Raw genomic sequence first — 6,508 nt, 5'->3', positions numbered from 1 at the left:
AAAATCAGGTCTAAAATACATGGGAGTGGGTCTATGATTCTGGGCGATGGCATGTTTCCTTCTACGAGAGCCCATGAGGACAAAATGTGTTTACAAACTTGTGGTGTCTGAGGTGCTTGTCATTTAGCTGGAGGTTGTGCTACCAGGGACTTTTGACCCTAATGGCCACCCGTTAGTAAGGTCTTACTCTAACACAAAAATATTGCTTGCCTGCAATGATTTAGGTAAGTACTGCCCCCGTCACCAGGGAAAATATACACCGTCACTTTAAGGATTCAACTCATACGATCCTGCAGGAACAGAAAACAACACAATGCATCGGACCACAGAAGTTTTAGCCTTCACAGAGCTTCACACAAATACAAGCTCCAACAACTTAACCTGACCTTCCCAGCAGGAGCTACACTTTACTCAACAGGCTGCTGAATTTACTGCTCTGGAAAGTCAGGGTTTAGCCAAGGTGCGTGTGTCTGCGTAGGTCTGGATCGGTCTGGATGCAACAATGTCTGGCAGAGAGTGCGGGAGAGCTACTGCTTGTGGGTGTGCTTGACCTAGCGCTTCTGTGTGTTATCAGGCTTATGCAGACCCTGCAGTCCAGCGGTGTGTGAGATGAGACAGAACGAACGATTTGCCACCATAAAACAGTAAGCAGACTATTAAACACACACACATGCTACCGTCTTTTCCAACCATGTACACACATACACACTTTCTTATCTGTTGTACTACACACACACAAACACACACACACACACACACACACACACACACACACACACACACACACACACACACACACCCACACACACCCACACACATGCTACCGTCTTTTCCAACCATGTACACACATACACACTTTCTTATCTGTTGTACTACACACACACAAACACACACACACACACACACACACACACACACACACACACACACACATACACACACACACACACACACACACACACACACACACACACACACACACACACACACACACACACACACACACACACACACACACACACACACACACACACATTTTGGGGCATACTTTAGTGCTATCGGAGGTTGATATTAGTTCATATCTTGGCCAGGGGCAAGCTCTTGGACCTATGTGATGACAGGCATATCTGCTGACGGAAAACTAACCAGCCAGCGGTCCAACACTCGATGGTAAACAGCACACACTCAATCACACCGCTAATGCTGGGCTGGAATGAAGGGTCTCTGTGAAGAACTTCTCGTCTACACGCAGGTCCGGATCATCCCTGGAGTCCTTGTTTAGCTGGAGTGGACGGATAACTGACTCTAGGACAGATGGGGAGCTTAAGAGTCAGTTATTAATCACCATTTCATCCAGCTCCAACATTTATTGTCATTTCTTCAACGTTCTGGTGTAGCCTTGTTCAAAACTTAATTAGTGCCTTTGCAATAATTATTGAAAGTGTTTTGAGTCATGCAGCACATTTGCGGTTTCCTTTGAGTGTTTTGGTTCAGTATTAATGGGAGCTGCAGTACGAGCCTTTTCATTTTGCACGACGCAAACGCAACACGTTATTAACTATGAATCAGAGGAGCTCACTGGGAGCACAGGAGAGAAATCGTAGGAGCAGGATGATTAAAACTGGCAGGACTTAAACAAAAAACAAGGCAGAGCACTCTGAAAAAATTAGACGCTGCTAATTTCTGAAGCACTTTCACCTTCATCTGACTAACCTGATAAAGGAGGAAATGACTGTCTGGTGGGGAAATTTGTACTTTATACAAGGAAGAGAACATCCGCCATTAAACCAAACACAAGGAAATCACGTTTGATATCGCTGTTTGATGTCATATATGATGATGTTCCTCTCCACTGCCAGGATTGCAGCCAGGAAAAACACTGCTGCACTTCTGGAACGGTGCTGGGAGTAAACAAGCCGTTAGGTCACACGTATTGGCGTAATCTACATAGCTATGAAGTGGCATTGCTGCAACCATCTTTTATTTTGAAAATTCCGGGGGGGTTTTACTGAAACTGTAGGATTTCCTGTCTAGCTTTATGTTATCTGTGGAAATTGTCATGTCCCAGAAGCGGCTTGAGGCAAAAACAGAACCCAATCCCATCTATAGCGGTGGGGCGCAGCAAGGTGCTTCTGTGACCCACCTGAAAACGTTCCAGACGCGGCTGGTTTGAATCGCTCCCACACACTATAACAGATTCTATTTGAAGCAGAGACGTGCCACTAATGCTTCCGGTGTGTAGGGGCTACTCATTAAGATTCAAGATATGCAAACATCTTGCCTCTGATTGGCCTAAAAAGTAGGCTGTATGATGTCTTTAGCTTCAGTCTGTCTTTAAAGGGACAATGTGTAGTTGATATCATTCATCTCTGGAAATTTCCATCAAAATGTTGCTGAAAATGAATTAATATAAAAACATTTGGCCCGGGATAGTCAAAATAAAAATACTGACGGCTTCTTAACATATAACCATAAAAATCCATTCTAAAATACAAGGAGCGGGTCTAAGGGTGTGTCCAAATCCACGGGATGGATGCTTGTAAGAGGGCATTTTGAGGTTGATGACGTCACAGCGCAGTGACGAGTACTGTCTGAATTCCAAGAATACTCATTCTCGTGTCCTCAAATGCGGCCTTGCTCCGCCCACATTACGAGGACGGGTCTGTTGTATCCTCACAGAACAAGGCTATCCCAGCATGCTTTGTGTGCCGGCTGTGGATTTTCAACAGGAAGAGAAAATGGGGAGAGCTACGAAGTTTTAAACGTAAGTTTGTTAAAAACTAGCCGTAGAACCTAAAAAGCTTAAAGTGGTTCTGTTTATAGACATTTTTCGTTTGTATATTTGTTTTTTAAATTACATTTTAGGCAGAAATCAGCCAGAACGAGTTTGTATCGCGGGTTCCAGTTATTCCTGTTTGTGTGTGTGTGTGTGTGTGTGTGTGTGTGTGTGTGTGTGCGTGCGTGCGTGTGTGTGTGTGTGTGTGTGTGTGTGTGTGTGTGTGTGTGGCGAATTAAACTTGTCATTTGTTTTAAGGTCAGCGGAGCAAAGAAGTGTTTTTAATAAGCTTAGAGGTGAAGACTGAAGCTGTTTACACACAACCACAGAAGGTCTTCTGTAAAAAGTAGTTTTACATTCAGGGATTTACACAGCTGACACGTTATAATGAAGCAAAAAGTGTTTTTGTGAACAATATAATTTTTATCTTCTCATGTGGATAAATGTAAAAATGTGTTTATTGCCTTTTTGTCACCTGCGGTCTCTGATTTTCTCTGTAGGACTGCAGGTGTCCAGGGTCAGGAGAGGCTTTACCTGGTGGTCCTCCTGGGAGAGAGGCCTTCTACTGTCATCATGTTAATGTTAATTAGCTGTTTGATATTTTAGCACATTTATAAAAACAAATACTAAATGATAACTCTTTCTGGTCATTGATTTTATCACCAGTTTTATTATTACAGATGTTTTTGAACATGTTACATGAACAGAGCGTGAAAAGATGGTAAGGAGAAGAGATTATTTATAATAGGTTACACTTATTTACAGATCAAAACCAGTATGGACCAGTTATGTTCGGTTAAAGCAGGATTAACCTGAGTGACTCTTCCTGGATCATTTATTCAAACTGAGTGAGCAGGAAGTCTTTATCAGTGCAGCTGGATCTGCTGCAGGAGGATCCAGACGTGGATGGAGGGCTGGAGCAGACCCGTGGCTGGACGTTTCTGGTCAGAGGAACATCATACAGGACGGTCAGCAGAGAGAGCTTTGGGACGCTTCCTCTCACTGTCCACTCCATCGTCCATCTACAGGGACTGCTGGGCTGGCTCAGACGACGGCTGTTACATCTCTAAGATGTATTCAGAAATATGAATTGAGGAGATGGTTTATGGATCCACTGGTATAACAATTGTGACTCTTCAGCAAATAAAACCACAGTGTTGTTTTTAATAAAGGTTCTACATAAATGACTTGCCTGTTAACAGCAGTTTATGTTTATTTATTTAGCAGACGCTTTTATCCAAAGCGACTGACAATTTTTAACCTATAGGGCATGTTGTGATTTGTGGGGGAAACCGGAGTACCCGGCTTGAAGCCCACGCATGCATGGGGAGAACATGCAACTCTATGCAGAAAGGCCGCAGCCGAGCTGAGTTTCGAACCTGCTACCTTCGTGCTGCGAGGCAACAGCGCTAACCACTGCGCCACCATGCAGCCTATGGTTTGCTGGTACCTTCTGCAGGACAGAGCACTACTGACCTCCTCCACAAACATCTTCCTCACACTCATCCTCCAGACCCACAACTTCACCAGCACAGAGGCAGATGTGCAGCACAGTGCATGCTGACCTGTAATAGATTAAAAAAAGAGGTTTTTATTGAAAAATGTAAAACAAAACATATAACCTGTAGTACACTGGTTGGTTTAAAGAAAAGCAGCAGTTAAATAAAAACGACAGAGAATTTACATTTTCAAGACAGATCTAATAATTATTAGGCTTAAGTTGAATAAACAAATGCAGATTGAAAGCACTTCAATGCTATTTTATTAAGAAGTCTGTTTTTTTAAAGCATTTTACCCCATTTGATGCAAAATAAGAAGTTCTAAGGTCCAGTTTACATTAGAAAACATCCTACTGCATTCAACATTTATGATGCATTAGGTTTATATTAATTACCTACATGTTAATACTCAGTAGTAATGTGTTGTGCACATTTAACAAGTTCATTCTGTAGCTTCAAACATACATGAAACCATCTAAAATTAACATGTAAGTCCTGAAAGCTTCTAGAATAAACAAAGTTACTTTACCTGAAAACGGTTGTGAACAAACGCTGCTGATGGACGTGAAGAGCTGCTGTAGCTCCTTAATATTCCTGCTTGATTTTCGCTAGCTTTAGCATTTTTCCTTTGCATGTAGCTGCCGCCACGGCTGTGACGGGACCTACGGGCCACCATAGAGGTGAAGGCTAGACTGTCTGAATTCAGATCCGCTGGGTTCTGGTCTTAGCGGTCTAGCAAGGACCCGGCGAGGACACGTACTCATAAGCATCCTGCCCGTGGATTCGGACACACCCTAAGTCTCAGGGCGACGCCATGTTAGACGCCATGTTTCCTTCTATTGGAGCCCTTGAGGACAAAAAGCATTCACTGATTTTTAACAAATGGTTAAAAAACTTTCACCATTCATAATCGCTGTTTAACACATTTATGTCTTTACTCGTTGCCACTGATGAAATGAAGTTTGATCTGCTTGTCATTTTGCTGAAGTTTTCACTCCCCAGGGCTTTACTCCAACACAAAAATACGGGGTGTTTCTCAATGCCAAGGAACCTCACCTTGATGTCTTGGCCCCGCCCTGGTTGCCTAGGAGATACGTCATCAGGAGCCACCAAAACGTGTTCTGATGTTCATGTTTTACCGAGGTGTGTAGTCTCCATTTGTTAGCCGTTTAGCTAGCTGTGCAAGGATACACGAGAGATGGTCAAAAATTATCCAGAATACACCGTGGTATTTTCAAAAGAATGGCAGATCTGATGCCGACAGCTTCTTCGAGGGCAAATTTCAAATGTAAATGTAAGTCAGCTAATTTTAAATGTTTATTTTAGATCCAAAGAAGTTGAAGAGGGCAAATGTAAAATGTAAATGTACGTCAGCTAATTTTAAATGTTTATTTTAGATCCAAAGAAGTTAGCTATGGTTGGCTAGTTGCTTAGTAGTTGCAGCTTCGGTGGCTAGCGGGTAGTAACTAGCTTATAAGTTTAATTTAACAAATATTTACACAATTTAAAAAGGCTTGTTGTATATTTATATTGAAACAAGTACATGTAAAATATATAGTGGTCTCTTGTGTCACATGCCGTTACGTGACCAATGTGGAAGCCACAATGACGTGACGCAAGTCTATTCTATTTAACCATTTTCTTTGACCAAGGCAGGACAGTGTCCTCGTAAGTAAGGCACCTGGCCTTGCAAGGACAGGCGCCTTGACATTGCGAAACACCCACAGTTTGCTTGCAACAACTTAGGTTTCAACTACCCCCATCACCAGGAAAAATACACACAGTCACTTTAAAGCAATTTTTGTTCTCATGATTCATTGGTTTTGTCTTTATACTCATTAGTACATTTGTCAAACACAAACTGCCGCTGTATCTTGAAGAAACTACAACGGTTTAGGTAACTTTTAACATGAAAATGTTTATAAAATCTTTTGTGTGTCATTTTCTCATCAGTGTCAAGGTCAGAGTAAACCAGAGAGGGATGTCATACAGACATGAAGAGGCTGTTCTCTGCCAAAGTCATTGTTATTGATGGTGTCCCTCACTGATTAGAGGATAGGGGCAAAAAGGGGTCATAAAGACATTTTGCCCTATAATTCCCTTAATTCTTATTTAGCCTTCGAAGAATGGAGCATGCATTAAGTTTTTGGGTCTGTCGTTAAATCCTTTAATTTCAAAGTTAACCAGTAAAAACTAAAGTTCGTGTCAAACTGTCACAGAGAAACTCTCCTTT

General features: G+C 42.2%; 1 long non-coding RNA gene across 1 annotated transcript; it reads left to right on the top strand.

Annotated features, from left to right (window-relative positions):
* The first annotated feature begins 272 nt into the window (after positions 1-272).
* Positions 273-3,963, top strand: LOC139070115 (uncharacterized). Its single transcript, XR_011520755.1, has 3 exons — positions 273-460; positions 575-644; positions 1,092-3,963. It is a non-coding gene; the product is annotated as an uncharacterized lncRNA (long non-coding RNA).
* Positions 3,964-6,508: the final 2,545 nt, after the last annotated feature.

Source organism: Nothobranchius furzeri, chromosome 5, assembly GCF_043380555.1.
Source record: "Nothobranchius furzeri strain GRZ-AD chromosome 5, NfurGRZ-RIMD1, whole genome shotgun sequence".
In the NCBI taxonomy this organism is placed as follows: domain Eukaryota; kingdom Metazoa; phylum Chordata; class Actinopteri; order Cyprinodontiformes; family Nothobranchiidae; genus Nothobranchius; species Nothobranchius furzeri.
The sequence above is the reverse complement of the archived record's forward strand: the minus strand, read 5'-3'. Positions and strand labels throughout refer to the sequence as shown.